Raw genomic sequence first — 16,208 nt, 5'->3', positions numbered from 1 at the left:
CAAAGACCAGAAAGTATAATCAAGCAAAGGGGGGGCTAAGATTCAACCCCCTATTCTCTTAGCCACCGAAACCATCACCCCCATATAAAACTTGAGAACTAAACCTAGTTGCCTATTGCCTTCTTCCTCTTTGCGATGGTCCTCCACTTCTTTCCCTACCCTCTTCCTCACCAGATACTTTCATGTTTCAATTCAATTTCTCAATTCCTTTGAATTCGTTTCAGACGCGGTGCCTAACCACAACAACAACCAGCTCTCATCCTTCAAATCCTTCTTCATCCCCTCCTCCTCCGTCCAAAACTGTTGATGATTTCTGGAAAGACATAATCCTAACCCACTCTCACAGAGACCCACCTCACCATAATCACCACCCGTTCGATCGAGGAAATGACTCTTGAGGCTCTCCTTTCAAAAAAACAGTGCCGTCACTGATGACGATTGATAAACTACTATTTTATGGTTTATCTTGTGCTCAATTGAGTGGTTTTTATCAACTCTTTACCCACTTATTCATATGATTTGCATGTTTTATATTTTCCTTCCTGATTCTGTGCTATGATTGAAAACATGCTTCTTTGGCTTTTATTTCCTTTTATTTAATCCTATCTTATTACCATTAGATGCCTTGATATGTGTGTTAAGTGATTTCAGGAATTAACGATGTCATCGCTGTTGTTCCTCATCAGTTCCCCCAGGTGCCCGCCGTTGAAGGCTCATCCTCTTCCGCAGCTGCTAGGTTCAGGGAACGCAAACAGGTACTTCTCTCCTTTTTAATTTTTTTTATAAAGTTTATTTTTTATATATTTTTGTTTGATGTTTGAAAAATGGAGATTCTTATGTGGTAAGTGAGGTTCACAATTCCTGGGAATCTCACTATTGGGGGCTATAATTGTTGAGTTGGAAAGAGCATAAACTAAATTAAAGTTGAGATTTTTCAATCTTATCTCTATAACTTGTTGCAGCTTCTTGAGTTCGTCATTCCAGTATCCAATTGTGAAAATTGGTACAAAAGATCAATCTTTTATTGACTCTGTTAAAATTTTTAGTTGCATTTAGATCAATCTATTTTTTTTTGGTCTTACAGAACATACACACTCTCCCTCAGTCTAACCCATAATTCGAACCCTTTTCAAATTTAAATTGTATTGTTTGAGCTCTGAATAAATGAGACAAAAAAAATAATGATTATAAATAGACCAGTACTTTTCTATCTATAATGAAGTCGTTACATGAGAAGTTCATATTTTGGACCTATATATTGAAAATGGACTTATGGTTGTTGATTTAATTATTGAGATTGTGTGATCCTATTTATCCACTATATCGATGCTGATTTTGCTGCCATGTGCTTACCGATTCAATTGGATTGTGCGTAAACATTGCTATTTTGAATTATGTTCATCATACAATCATGCTATTCTTAAGTTTGAATTGCAGTTTGTTCGTTTATCTGATATATTGTTGACATATTGCTGCTGGAATTCTTGAGGTTGAGCTGCATTTTGATTATCTGATTTTGAAAATTAGTTCTTTCTCCAACTATTAATCTGCGTTGATTGTGATTGTGTTTTTACCTTTAGGAACAAGATATGATTTTGTTATTGTTATTCGTTCATCCATTGCCTCGAAGATTCTATTGTTCTTTGTGTTTTTTTCTGCTCACTTTTTTGTTTACGTCCTTTGATGCTTTTTGTTTACCTCGAGATCCGAAATGTTGCTGTCCCTTTTTGTTGATGTTGATCTGGATTTTTTTAAATTCTGTCCACATGAAAATTATAAGCTAATTAGAAGCTTTGTTATTCTTTTGTTGGCTTTGGTTGTTCCTCTGGTTTGGATAGGAAGGGATAAAAAAAACCAGACTTTGATTAAAACTGGCTTTTTGGTTAAAAAATCTGGTTTTAAAATTTGACGTTAAAAATAAAATCAGATTTTAAATTTGGATATTTTAAAACCAGATTTAAAATAGGATTTTTAATTTCGATATTAAAAAATTGAATTTAACATCTGGTTAATAAATGACACCAGATTTAAATATTAAACCCGCTATGAAATAGGTTTTTGTTTCTTCAAAACCGTTTTAAACATGTGGCTCTTTTTAATCCGGTTCCGGTTTGGTATCACGAACCATAAAATTAGTTCTAAAGTGGATCTTGTTTGGATTTTTGAAAATCCAAACCATGGCGACCCCTACCCAAATGTTATGATACTGAATTTTTCTCCCTTTGGTTATTGATGATCTGCTTCTTTACATGCAAGATAGACCTGTTATGTACTAATCAGACGTTTCCAATATTTACAAAATTAATTAGAGATACCTGAAAAAGTTGTTGCTATAGAAAGGTTGAATAAGTATCAATTTTTAATGAGTCTTACCCCCAATCTTTGGTTTACGGCCTCAACACTGGGCATGACTGGTTTAGGAAAAATTTAATACGATAGATATTTACATCTCAAAAGTTTCTATTTAACAACTTCTCTAATGCTCGATTTGCTAAGGTTACATTAATTTCTCATTTTACGTAGACAAATATTTGTTGGGGATGAAAAGTTGTTGCCATGTCGTCTTTAACACCACTGAGTTTGTCTCCTTTATTAGCACCTTTGAAAGTTGATAACAAACTTTGAATTGATTATTTAATTTCATTTATTTATTATTATTCAGCAACAAAATTGCTATATAATGTCTTAAATATTGTTTGAAACTTGATTGATATAATTGGTATAGTCATTTTGCACTATTTGGTTTTCCATTGTCGTTCTATTGGTGGTTCTCTAATGACCTTGTGTTGTGTAAAGGAATAATCAAATGCCAAGAAAACCTCGGTACACCGTTAGTAATGCAGCCGGTATTATAGCTGGCCCTAATAGTCAAACCCACGCTAATCCGGTGAGTTATTTCATGCACCACTTATTTAAAATGTTCATTTGCCTTTTAGTGTATACACTTCTTCAATATAATTTGTGGGAAAATCGAATAAAATAAATTGATGTTCTAACTACTTTGTTTTTAGCAAACGGATGGAACGCATGATACGGGAGCAGGTACTTCAAGTGCACAGCGACGTGCAAGAGCCCCTCCACCTCCGCGTTCAGGCAACGGTATTCGACAATCCCGTGTTAACGCTGTACCTTTTCGACCACCTCGCAATGAAACACGGCTGGATTCGTCAGGTGACATTGGGGACGCTCAAGCTCCTGTGACAAATAGAAAGCATCCACCGGATTCACATGAAGGTGTAGATGACCATTCAGAAGACGCAGACTATGACCCGGAGGCGGATGAGATCGAGTCATTTGATGACCATCTAGACAACATGTTTGCCGCACATGAAGTTGAACGTCAAGGCAATGCCAACAGCAAAAAAAGGACACTGATTATTAGGTTGTTGATGTCATATGTATTCTTCTGATGATTGCTTCTTAGTAAATGTAATGATTCTTTTCCGTGCATTATACTCTCTTAGTAAAATAGCAATTGAAGTTTGTTCATTGCTGTTAGAAAATGGTGTGATCTCTTCTATGGAGCTGACTGTTAAGGAGGCATTAGCACTTCTTCCTGAAAAGAAGATCGTTCTACACCATAACAGAGAGTTGCAACAAGTTGGTCAGGCAGCGGGCTTATTGAGCGGGTTCTTGGGGACATTGGGGTCTGATTTTCAACAATTACCAATTTGTGCAAAGATTGGAAGACAATGAGCAAGGCTTCCAAGGAGCATGCGTATGACCAGGTTAAGGTAATGTTTACTCTTTTGTTTGATAAAGTAAGGCGCTACCAATGCTCGGTGTAAATTGCTATTTTTTTACATATTAAATGAACAATAGAAGGAAAGATTAAGACACACACACATGATATCGACCATATGGATTTTTATAGAATATTCGATAAATTTCTAAGGAATTTTTTGTATAGTTTAAATTGCAGTATATAATTATATAGCTTAATCCCCAATTAATCTGATCCTTCATGTATAGCAATGTAACTAATAAATGTAGTAATAATACTAACAATAATAATGATAAAACTTATAAACCTCATGAGAATGTTAAAGCTGCTCCTACTGCTATTAATTAGATAGTGACTAGCTATTATTTATGATTTCCGGTTATTTGAAAATGTCTGAGAAAAATAAATTTGGACCACATTTGCACAAGTTGATTATGTTACCGTCCAAAGTTTGATATTTTGAATGTTTATGTGGTTTTAATTTTGTCTTGAGACATTATTTCATTGTTTCCTTTCTATGGGGATGCTGTTTTTTTGGTGATGCAACTCTCCTTTAGTAGGTGGATTTCTTTGGTTTTCTATTTTATTTGTTTTAGTCTGGTAAATTAGAGAAGGATAGTGCATGTTGGGTTTCTTATAGTTGACTACTATGAATTTTGGTTGTCGAGAATTATTGATGTCATAAAATATGTCTTTTGATAATACATGAGTCTGTTTGAGGTGGTTAATTATTATATGTTGTCTTTTGATCTGAACTTCTTGTAGCGAGTCTTCCACTATGAGGACGATAAAAGAGGGTGGATAAAGCGAAAAATTATACAAAGAATAGGAAGCTGCTGGAGGAATTCAAGAAATCATTTGTTCCATAAGGTTTATGACGAAGAACTAACTTTTGAGAAAAACATCAGGCGTAAGCCAGCAGGAATAGAGGCAAATCACTGGAAAAAGTTTTTTCAATATCGGTTGGACGATGACACGAAGGTAACAAATATGTAGTTGAAATGTCATTGTATGCAATTTTAAATGGTAATGAATTACTCCTAATTATGATGAATTTATTGTGATAGTGAAAAAACTACTACTCAAAAGTTCATCACCTTATCATTTTTTGGTTTCCTGAAGTTGTACCCTCAAGGCTGATTTGGCAAATCATTAACAGTGTAGTAATTTATCCGATAACATTTATTTTTTTCGTTTTGTGTGTCGGAGAAGTGTAGAATAAATGCCGTTAATCGTTCAAAGCAACAATACACACACACCGGAGGTTCTAAAGCGATGGCAAGAAAGAGACACGAAGAAGTAATTAATTTAACTTTAGTTTAAGAATATTGACGTGTGTCTGGTAATACAGTATTGTCTTTAATAAAAATGTGTGTTGATTATTGTTATAGGAGCAACGACAGGGAAGGCCTATTGGGAGAGGAGAGGGATGGATCATGAGTCATAAAAAAAGAATGAAAATTATATGAATGAAGAAGCGTGTTTGCTTGGGGTAAATTATGTTCATTACTTTTTCAAATTTTCCTTTGCAATTACTATCATTGAATTTAGATTAGTGTAAATCTGGACCTCACATGTTTGCAGGAAGCAATTGAACTTATTGAGAGTCAAGACCCCTCTAGCAAAAAATTTTCACAGAATGATTTTCTTGCAGAAGTGCTTGGCAAGGAGCACTCAGAAAGAGTTCGTGGACTCGGTATTGGTACATGTCCGAGTCGGTGTTTTCGTAACATTCCAGAGCAGTCGGACTACGGTGTACAGATTGAGGAGTATCAGATGGAGATTGTGAAACTCAAGGCGGAGGCAGCAGAACTCAAGACGGAGGCAGCAGAAAAAAAGGTAAAGAGACAGAGAATGGAGACAGAGGTAGCTGAAGGGAAGGAAAAAATACAGACAATGGAAAATTTGTTGACATACGTAATCCAGCAGCAAGGAGGTAATTTGCCACCTGAAATAGCTGCGGATTTGGATTCTTTGAGAGGTGCACCAACCTCATCCCATTCAAGATGATGTGTGGGCACTAATGATTTAACTTATCAGTGTAGAAAGCGGAATACCCTTTTATTATTTACTTTCATAATGAATTTTGAGATATTTATTTGTAGTTTTTTATTTTGTTGACTTTATTTGTAGTTTACAGTAATGGATACACTGGATGCAAATTATCATTATAATGATTCACCTTTATAAAATAAATTATGTTTTGTTTCGTGTGTTGTTTTTGGATTGGATGTTGCTTATTTTAATAAATTAACGCAATTGAGTAGATGAACATATAAAGAATAAAAGAGGTGTCATATTTTATTATAAATTTTGGTTTTTTTAAAAAAAGTGTTACTCGACATTTGGCAGCGGTTTTAAATCCGCTGTTATATTCATAATAGGATTAGTAAACGTATGGTATTTTGCAGCGGTTGACAACCGCTGCTATCTCACTTAAATCATATTTTTACGATTTAGTAGCGGATGAAACCGCTGTAAAATAATTTTGCTGCAAAATACCATCTAACAGCAGTTGTATCAACGGTTACTAATAACCGTTACTAAGGATTTAGCTACACACTATTTTTCAGCAGATTTATCAACCGCTGCTATCCGTTTGGCAGTAGTTAAATAATATATAAGTAAAAAATATTTTTCACCTTATCGATTACTTTTTGAAATAGAATTAATTTTATTTAATATTAATTCTAATAAACTGTGTCCCATTCCAAAACTACTGTTTGTAATTTAGTTAAAAGTAAATTTCAAATGAATCATATTCACATTCTTTCCTTACGGATATTATAATATCTTTCACAGACGTCCTTTCATATCAAGTTTATAGATTTAAATTTTTTAAATTTAAATTTTATTTTAGAGAATAAAATAGAATCTTTCATTATTTATTTTATAAATAAAATAAAAAAATATAAAAAATTATTTAAAAATAAGAGATTATATTTTATATTTTAAAATTTAAAAACTTTAAATTCTAATTTTATTATTTTACATGAGATGACCAATATTTTCATCCATAAAGGTTCATCTACACATGAACGGGCACGTAGATTTCGTAGCTCATCAACTATATTATTTAGTACAATTATATATAAAAAATATTAAAAATAAATAACTTTTATTAATATTAGTCAATACTTTTAATTAATACCTTATATATTTTTATATTATAAATATTTAAAATTTAATTTTTAATTTTAAAAGTTAAAATTTAAGATACAAAATATTGGTCAAATATTAATTAAAATAATAAATTTTATTAGCCATATAATATTATGGGTAAAAAACCTTAATAAGCCAAGTCAAGAATCATGTAACGTAAATACGCTAAAGCGAAAATCGTTTCAGCAATAAGCCAAATCATATTTTTATATAATTCGAACCATACTGGTTCGAATTTCATTTCTACATAATTCGAACCAGCTTGGTTCGAATTATACACAAACACATGCATACACGTAATTCGAACCAGCTTGGTTCGAATTACACACAAACACACGCACACACTAATTCGAACCAGCTTGGTTCGAATTACACACAGTAATTCATGGTATAATTCGAATTATGCTGTTAAAAAATTAATAATTTATTTAAAAAATTTTATTAAAAAAATTAATAATTTAAAAATTAAAAAAATATATATTTTTATTTCATACGTTAAAAAAAGCTAACAAAATATTTAATTACGAGACTTCTTTAAAATATTAATGAGCTATCAATTCGAATTCCATACAATACTTTTCTGTCCATTTTTAATAGTTCATGAATATTTTTTAATAAATTTTTTTAATAAATTTTTTTAAATTATAGTACAAAAAAATATTTTATCCTATGCAAAACAATTTAAAAAAATGGCTTAAAAAATGTTAGGAGTACTATAAAAATTTGTAATGTTATAATAACATAGGTAAATACATGCATGTACTCAAATTTTAAATAAAATACTCTACATAGTCAATAATAATTTAGAAATGAAAGAAAATATTTTATTCCATACAAAATAATTAAAAAATATATTTTATTCTACACAAAATAATTTTAAAAAATGGCTTAAAAGATGTTATGAGTACTATAAAAGTTTGTAATATTCTAGTGATTTAGGTAAATACATGATAAAAATATTTTTTCTTTAATTTCTAAATTATTAGTGACTATGTGGAGTATTTCTTTAATGTCTTAAGTCATTAGGACATTACAAATTTTTATAGTACTTCTAACATCTTTTAAGCCATTTTTTAAATTATTTTGCATAGAATAAAATATTTTTTTATGATATAATTTAAATAAATTTATTAAAAAATATTCATGATAATTTTTTAATAAAATTATTTAAATTATATGGTGAGATATTACATGATTCGAATTACGCATAGGGAAGTTCGAATTACTCTGATTCAAATGATATGGTGAGCAATTCGAATTCTATACAATACTCTTCTGCCCATTCTTGATAGCTCATGAATATTTTTTAATAAATTTATTTAAATTATACCACAAAAAAATATTTTATTCTATGCAAAATAATTTAAAAAATGGCTTAAAAGATCTTAGAAGTACTATAAAAATTTATAATGTCCTAATGACTTAGGACATTAAAGAAATACTCCACATAGTCACTAATAATTTAGAAATTAAAGAAAAAATATTTTTATCATGTATTTACCTAAATTACTAGAATATTACAAACTTTTATAGTACTCATAACATCTTTTAAGCCATTTTTTAAAATTATTTTGTATAGAATAAAATATATTTTTTAATTATTTTGTATGGAATAAAATATTTTCTTTCATTTCTAAATTATTATTGACTATGTAGAGTATTTTATTTAAAATTTGAGTACATGCATGTATTTACCTAAGTTATTATAACATTACAAATTTTTATAGTACTCCTAACATTTTTTAAGCCATTTTTTTAAATTGTTTTGCATAGGATAAAATATTTTTTGTACTATAATTTAAAAAAAATTATTAAAAAAATTTATTAAAAAATATTCATGAACTATTAAAAATGGACAGAAAAGTATTGTATGGAATTCGAATTGATAGCTCATTAATATTTTAAAGAAGTCTCGTAATTAAATATTTTGTTAGCTTTTTTTAACGTATGAAATAAAAAAAATATATTTTTTTAATTTTTAAATTATTAATTTTTTTAATAAATTTTTTAAATAAATTATTAATTTTTTAACAGCATAATTCGAATTATACCATGAATTACTGTGTGTAATTCGAACCAAGCTGGTTCGAATTAGTGTGTGCGTGTGTTTGTGTGTAATTCGAACCAAGCTGGTTCATGTGTTTGTGTATAATTCGAACCAAGTTGGTTCGAATTATGTAGAAATGGAATTCGAACCAGCATGGTTCGAATTATATAAAAATATGATTTGACTTATTGCTGAAATGATTTTCGCTTTGGCGTATTTACGTTACATGATTCTTGACTTGGCTTATTAAGGTTTTTTACTCTAATATTATTTTTAATATATATATATATATATATATATATATATATATATATATATATATATATATATATTATGTAATGATACGAGGCCATAAAAATCTATAAAGAAGAAAACCTAAGCTACTACAGAAATAATGGGTAAACTAACCCCAAATTTATTAAATTTGAACGTGTAAAATAATAAATATAAATATTTTATGTTTTAATTAAAGTGTTTTGGATTTCAAGTATTTTTAAAAATAGCAATGAATATATATGATGAAATATATTTTTTAAGGAATTGCATCAAATTTCTCAAGATCTTCGTATCTTCTTGCAATTGATTAAATTCTTAATAAAAGGGGGTTCATTTAATTTCTTTATTAAGATGGTGGAGAAAAATTGGCCTTCCAGAACAGTTGAACTTTGCAAGGGATAGATTGGTAGAGAGATACTTTTGGGGTATGGGAATGAGCTTTGAGCCAGATCTTGAGTTTTCTAGAACAACTCTAGCAAAGGTCACTTCCTTAGCAACCATAATTGATGATCTTTATGATGTTTATGGAACTCTAGAAGAATTAGAGCTTTTCACGGAAGCAATTGACAGGTTAGTAATTCGTACTTACTACTGATATTAAATTGGATAAAGTACTAAATTAATTTTTTATGTTCGGATAAAATTTTGTTTTGATCTTTAAAACTTAAAGTATTTTACTTGAATTTAAAAAAAGAAATATTTAGCATCAAAGTAGTCTTATCATGAGGTCAAAATTAAACAATTAACAAAATGTTTTACATAATAGAAGTACAAGAATAAAGTCGATAATCTGGAGAACAAATACAAGCTCTATAGGCACAAAATCAATCGTGGATGCATCAATACATTTATTATCATTTTTTTTACAATTTAAATGAAATATTTTCTATAGAACTAAGGAGAATGATAAATAAATGTATTGATGTATTTACGGTTAATTTTGTACCTTCGGAGCTTATACTTATTCTCCAAATTATCGACCTTGTTATTGTACTGCTGTCATGTAAGACATTCTGTTAATTATTTAATTTTGACCTCACGGTGGGACTATATTAAAACTAATAAATAAAACTTTTTTGGATTTAAATAAGACAATTTAAAACTTAAAGACTAAAACATAATTACGCTCAAACGTAAGAGAACAATTTAATACTTAACTCTATTAAATTTCTTTGCCTACATCACATTTGAAATTTTGCCACATACAATAAATAAAAAAAAAGTAACACACATATATTTTTTTTAAAAATTTGTTAAAAATTTTAAAAATATCCAAAGTTTTATTTTATTTTAATTTTGTCTTAAAAATTTTTTACTTTCATCAAATTTATCCCTAACAACTAACATTTAAAAAAAAATTATAACAAATTTAGGAATAACTTCACAATAACAATTTTTAATACAAACAAATTAAATATATTTATGATGTATTATTATTAAATTAGTCCTATTTTTTATAATTTAAATGTTAAGGGTATATTTGATGCAAATAAAAATTTTTTGAAACAAAATTGAAATAAAATTAAATTTAGGAAAAATTTTAAAATTTTTGACAAAATATACGAACAAAAATTATACTTTATCCATAAAAAATATAATACTAATTTAGTTCTTAATATTTGAATTAAGTTTTAGTTTTATTTTCAACATTTGAAAATTATAATTATAGTGTTGATTATAGTGATTTGAGAGAAAGTATGACAGATTAATAAGAAAAAGAATATAATAATAAAAAGAAAAACATTATTTTTGAAAAAAAAATTAATATTAGTTCGAAAAGTAAAATAAGATAAAATAAAATATTTTAGAATAAAAATATAACTTTTCAGACGTTAGAATAAAAAAATTAAAATTTAGCTTAAACATTTAAAAAGTAATTTAACCAACAAAAAAAATTAAAATAATTTTAATATTTTTATTGTTGACTGTAGATGGATCTAAATAGCATTGATAACCTTTCGGACTACCTGAAAATATGCTTCTATGCTATCCATGATTTCGTGGATGAATTAGCTTTTGAGTTCTTGAAAATCAACGGTAACAATATCACTCCATATCTAAAGAAAGTGGTAAGAAATTATTTAGTTTTTACTATACTTTTAATAATCGTAATTTTTCATTGTACGTTATAAATTTTAAAATGAATACAATATTCTAACTTCCTTCTCAAGAATAGTATTATATGATGAACTTATCTTTTTGGTAAAAATTTCAGTGGTCAGATCTTTGTAAAGCATATGTTACCGAGGCAAAATGGTATTACAGTGGATATAAGCCAAGTCTTGAAGAGTACGTTGAAAATGCATGGATATCCATCGCCATTCCTCTTATGCTTACTCATTCTTATTTTGCAATTCCATATTCATTAAAAAAATGAATTGGGTTACTTAGAAGAATATTGTGACATAATTCGATTTTCGGCAACAATTACACGTCTCATTAATGATCTTAGAACACATAAGGTACGTTTCAAAATTTCCTTTGTGTTGTTTCCAAAATTAAATTCTCTTATATACGTTCAACATTTATCTCACCTTTATTATTATTTCTTTTTAATTTATCATTTTTAGCGGGAGAATGAATTTGGTAATGTTCCAAAATCGATTCAATGCTACATGAATGAAAATGGAGCTTCTGAGACTAATGCTCAAGAGCATATCAAATCCATGTTAAACACAACATGGAAGAAGATGAATAAGGAAGCTCATAATTCTTCTTTGCCTCCAATTTTTATTGAAATTGCAGTAAACATTGCAAGAATGTCAATGTATCATGATAGAGATGGACATACCATTCAAGATCCTCAAATCAAGAATCGTATATCATCCTTAATCTTTCATCCTATTACTGATACAAAGATCAGAGGTGTTATGAATTAATTAATTACAAATAACCATAAGATAATGTACCCTATTATTGAAGGACTTGAATTCTTTGGACTTATTAGGAAGTTTTCGTTGTCGAAAAAATTATAAGTAGATGTCAATAACTTAAATTTATTGTAATTTCAAAACAATATTAAATCATTATGTTGAAGAGATATTTGCCTTTGCATAGAATTATTATTGGGTTGATTTGATGATACTCTCTCCGGATATGCGTATATAACATTACCCGTAATAAAAATTGTTCAAGACTAGACCGATTACCAAGGACTACCAAGGACCAAGGTTATGAAAATTGGACTGGACTGATCGGTTCGACCGATTTAATTGCAAATCGACAATGCATGTGGTCCGGTCCTCCTATATTAACCGGTGGAAAGAAAACTACAAAGAAATCGATGAACCGATTGAAAATCAGCCGATTGGATCGAATCGGTGACCGACCGGTTCTTCTAAAAAAACTTAAACGGCGCCGTTTGTTACTTAATTGTTTTAAAAAAGCTGAAACCTGACCCGCCTCACTCGCCCAACCCGTTACCACTCGAAACCCCCCTTCTTCCCCATTCCCAAATCGCAATGTCACACTCTCATTGTCTCAGACTCTCACACCCTAGCCCCTTCTGAAGCATTCAAAAATTCCAGTCCAGTCGCCACCGCCGTCGAGTGGTCTCTTCCCCTGTTCATTCATCTCAGTCTCACTCCAGACTCCAGATGTGAACGGTGAACCCTAGCCCCTTTTGAAGCATTCCCAGGCTCCCAGGCGGTCCTCAGGTTGGCAGCGCCATCACCGTCGCCTGCTCCTTAGCACCGCCGCTTCGTCTTTACTGGCCTCTCCCTTCGTCATCGCTGGTCTTAGCTTCGTCAGCACTCAGGTGAGTGACTCCTCTGTTTCATCTTCTCTGTTTCAACTTTCAAGCTTTCATCTTCTATGTTAGAAACTTAGAATGTATGGTTCTGATTCCACCTAATGTTGATGTTGTATTGTTTTGGTGTTTTGTTGCTTTGCAATTTTGGTGTTTTGCAATTTTGTATTGTTTTGGTGTTTTGTTGCTTTGCAATTTTGGTGTTTTGCTGCTTTGCAATTTTGCTGTTTTGGTGTTTTTCAGGGAATTGATGTTTTTGTTGAATGGCTGAATGGTATATGCACTAGACAGAATTGTGTTGTGTTGAATGGCTGAATGCTATAGGCACTAGGTTGAATTGTGTTGTGTTGAATGGCTGAATAGGCAGAATTGTGTTGTGTTGAATGATGACGTTGTGGCTGTTTTTAATTTCATTGTGTTATGGCTGTTATTAATTTCAGTTATGAAAAATAGTATTAATCAAGAAGCAACTGCTGATAACATGCCTGTCGATCCTCCTATTTCGAATGATGATGCTGCTAATCCTAATTCCCGTAGTGCTGATTTATATCAAAGTGGCGGTGGTAGTAGTGGTCTTTATGCTGCATCTCTTGATTCTTCTGCCGAACAGGGTGGGAATGAAGGTGAAGATCATCCCACCGAAGCAGATTTGCAACAAGTTCTTGCGGATTTTGATGATTGATAAACCATGATGTTGGGATTTAATATTTAGATATGCTTTTATTACTATTTAACTTTTGAGTTTGGATTTTGATAAGATCATATGTATTCGGTTCATGATATTTTATGTAGTGTTTTAAATTTCGAAGATATTTTAAGATTTATATCAGACTATAATTATATTTTAGGATGTGTATTTATAATTTATTTATTATTCTAATCTAAAACGATTTTTCTGGTTGAACCACCAGTTGAACCGGTTAGACTAATAAGTTAATAAATCAGTAATTAGAACGGTTTAATAATCGTTCCGATTTTCTAAAGTTTGCCAAGGACAAAAGCAAGCGGCATAGAAAGTTAGGTTAGATTGCACAAGAATTCAAGAATACAAGCGCTTTCTTGATTCTAACTTCTTGGCCAATAACATGAGTGATATTAAAAAAAAAAAAAGAAAAGAAAACAGGCCCTCCATGCTCCATGCTCATAATAAGAGCCAAAGAGGAAAAAAATTTAATTTTTGGTTGACATTTTAAGTCCCAAATCGAATTTCAGAGTTATTTGGAGCGACACAATTTCGGTGTCAATTTAATTAGAAGATGATAAAATTAGTGAGCAATCAAGTATCGAAAACCTAAACATGTTATCCAAATCTAACTACTGGTCTCACTATTTCATCCCATATTTAATAACAATTTTTCTTTGAATACGACAACACATTATTTCAACAAGACATGTATTTATAACTTTCTTTTTAAGGGTGGATGGGCAAATGCCCCCACTCCTTACTTTTATACATTTATTTGTATTTTGATTATAAATGTTGATGTAAATCTAGTTTGATTATATTATTTATGAAATTTGATTATAACTCTAAATTAAGTTTGATTATATTACTTATAAATTTCAATTATAAAGGTAAATATTTATAATTAATTGGTAGTTAATTTTTTTTTATCATATATTCATAACATATGATTATAAAAGATATATGTTTTATTTATTTTATTTTTTAATGGCTCTTTCTTAAAATTGGATCTATTGACTCTATTTAAATTTTGAATAATGATAAAAAAAAACAATAACAAAAAGTTATTTTATTTAACATAATATTAATAATTTCATATATATAATATTTATAAATTATATATTTATTATATTTAAAATTATTTATTTATTTTAACAATAATTAAAAAATACAAAATAAGAAACAAATACATTAAACAAACCTCAGAAAAAAAATTATGACTTCCAAGAACTTTCAAATAATGGCTCCCAAACAATTTTTTTTTTTCTAAATTTTAGTGTCACCCACGGTCACTGATAGCGCATTATTAGTGGGCGAGCCAACTGACTTTAATTTGAAACCTGTGGCTTGATAATAAGCACGTGTAGAAACTGATACAAGTAGCTAGCTTTTAATACACACGTGTAGAAAATGCTAAAGTATCATGCTTGTCTACGCAGCACGCACAACTCAATTATAACATACTTATTATAGTTCTTAGCTATTATAAAGAAACCTATGGTGCCAATTAATTAAGGAGCAAAAAATATCCAAGAAGCTAACCTATGATCCCACCAACAAAAAAATCAGTTACATAAATCACTTTCCCACTCTCTAGTTCTAGCTAATGGATCACCAACCAATACTAATGGCTACGAATTCAATCCCCGCTAGATTCTCTACAGTGATTCTTCCTCAGGGTCTGGAATTCAAGACCTTCAAAAATGTCTCTTTTCCAACTCAATGCAATGCATTGAATAAAATTTCTAATCATAATCAAACAACACCTCGTCGATCTGCCAATTTCAAACCTTCTATTTGGCATTATTATGATTACATCCGGTCTTTGAACAGCAAATATATGGTATCTTTTTTATATGTGATACTATAATAAAGATTTTATAATTGTCTTCATATGAAAATATTTTTTTTATTATTGGATAAAGAATTATATAGTTAAATTTTGATATTTATAAAAGTGTTGTCTTTGTTTAAAATATGGCTAAATAAATAAGTCACATGTTTAAATAAAATATCTTTACAAAAAAATATTTTTACTATCTTCATTTGAATAGTTACTTTTTTTATATATAATATTAACTTTTGTAAGAAAAAATGAAAATTGTATGGTCCGAATTATGAAATTTTGAAATATTTTTTTTTTTTTTTTGTACAGCACTTGACAAGTTATTTTTTTTTAACTTAAATATTAATTACTTGCTACTTTACTATATCTTGATTGTTTTCTATCAGCACGACAGCAATGACCAAAAAACGAGAAATAAGGAAAAACTAAAAGAATAATTTATAGAAAGTAGGTCCAATCTATTTATATATGTGACTTTATCCATGAAAGTGATTAGGTTGTTGCAAATGATCTCATTACAAAAAAAAATTACTCAGTTATACTTAAAAAATTTAGCTAATTAAAAATGAAAAAAAGTGATGTTTTAAATAAAATTATTTTTTTTGTTTTGGAGATACTTTAGTAGAAATACCTATTTGACTGTTGTTTATTTTCAAAAATTATATTTTTCTATATCAAAAATTACACTTTTGACATTTAAAATATATAGAGTGCACTTTT

The 16,208-nt window shown here is 29.4% G+C and overlaps 1 pseudogene; it reads left to right on the top strand.

Annotated features, from left to right (window-relative positions):
* The first annotated feature begins 9,129 nt into the window (after nt 1–9,129).
* On the top strand, nt 9,130–13,639 carry LOC130940006 (terpene synthase 10-like; annotated as a pseudogene).
* Nucleotides 13,640–16,208: the final 2,569 nt, after the last annotated feature.

The sequence above is a fragment of the Arachis stenosperma genome, chromosome 7, assembly GCF_014773155.1.
Source record: "Arachis stenosperma cultivar V10309 chromosome 7, arast.V10309.gnm1.PFL2, whole genome shotgun sequence".
NCBI classification, from domain to species: Eukaryota; Viridiplantae; Streptophyta; class Magnoliopsida; order Fabales; family Fabaceae; genus Arachis; species Arachis stenosperma.
Note: the sequence above shows the minus strand (reverse complement) of the source record. Positions and strands in the feature narration are given on the sequence as shown.